This window comes from Hordeum vulgare, chromosome 1H (assembly GCF_904849725.1).
Source record: "Hordeum vulgare subsp. vulgare chromosome 1H, MorexV3_pseudomolecules_assembly, whole genome shotgun sequence".
NCBI lineage: Eukaryota > Viridiplantae > Streptophyta > Magnoliopsida > Poales > Poaceae > Hordeum > Hordeum vulgare.
The window spans coordinates 316804456-316806104 of record NC_058518.1 but is presented as its reverse complement, the minus strand read 5'-3'; positions in this window follow the sequence as shown (position 1 = coordinate 316806104).

Genomic DNA, 1649 nt, shown 5'->3' with positions numbered 1-1649 from the left:
AATATATTGCCTCTTCATATGCCATGAGCCTAAACACCTTACTCTTTCCTAGCAAACTTGCATGGCTAGGTAGGCTTGCTCAGCTACTAATGTTAGCATTGTTAGTTGCAGGTGTTTATAACTCATGAGTTGCCATGAGCTTGATATCATTATATTAATTTCTGTTATTTAATTAATGTATATATATATGTGGTAAATGACGGGAGGCCTAGCCTTTTGCCGGGTGTCTTGTTCCGTTATTGCCGCCTTAGTTACCGGTTACCGGTGTTTGATTCCATAATGATCGCTCCTAACACGTTCGGGGTTGTTATGGGGACCCCCTTGATAAATCGCGTAGTGTTAAGGCTTGTCCGGCAGGACCCAACATTGGTACTATTTGCTAATCACTTAATAATAAACTGCATAGGGAATAGCTACCCCGAGGTTTCTTAATCAACAACCCGGGCCAGTGCTCCTCATGAGTGTTGGTCCAAACTGGGCAGACTACGGGGCCACCACAGGGCAACCTGAGGTTTGGTATACCTGTAGTGTGACTCATCCGGCGTGTCCTGAGACTGAGATACGCGGCTCTTATCAGGGTCATCGACACGTCGGGAGGTCCTGCTAGTCTTGTCTTGCCTTAGCGGTATATCTTGCGTATAGGAATTCCGGTGAAGCTTTGGTTTCACCCAGAGTTGAGGTTTTCCTCTAAGGAATCCGACGAGATCACGAGATTCGTGATAGAGGATGACTTTGCGGCCTGTGTTCGTTTGTGATGGACTAGTTGGAGCACCCCTGCAGGGTTTAATCTTTCGGAAAGCCGTGCCCGCGGTTATGTGGCTACTTGGAATATTTTGCTAACATCCGGTATTAGAAAACTTAAATATAAACTAATAAAATATGCCAACTGTGTGTGTAACCGTGACTGTCCCTTCAAAGTCCTCTCTTCGATCGGAACACGGTGGGGTTATGAATGCCGTAGGTAGGTGTTCAGGATCACTTACTGATCAAGTATTCTCGATCGTTAGCGTAGACCACTTTCACTTCCTTCTCGCGTAAGATAGCCACTTATTCAAACATAGGGTGCAGCAGCCTGAAACACTCCACCCCTTCCTTACCCAATAACATAACTAGTTCTGGCACCAAGGTCTTAGATTGCTGAGTCCCCGTGGCTCACGGATTCCTCCGAAACTTCCAGCAGGTACAGGTACCCCAGAGACCGATGATCCCAATGGCACCCAGCTGGCGTGGTAGTACGACGAGGAGACAGACCGCCTTTACGTGAACTATCCAGAGGACTGAGCCGTGGTCGTGATCGTGGGCCTGCAGCGGGTAGCATAGCATTTCCCTTGTTTTGTAGTCCGTACCGGAACTACCTTGTTTGTATCTGCGTTGTACTCTGTATTATTAATAAGAAGACAGTCGAATCCCAGTTTGTCTACTATATTTATTATTATGTGCTATGTTTACTTGCTTGCAAAACACTTAGATGCGCTTCTTTCCTATTCGGGGGCCTCGACCCCCAGATCGGAAAGGACCGCATCTTGGTCGTTACAAGATGGTAATGAGAGCCTTACGACCATAGGAGCCTTTGTGTGTTCGTATTTGGCGAGTCGAGTCTAGTATATGTTTTGAGTCTTAGTTATATCGGAGAGTAGGTTTCATTTTTC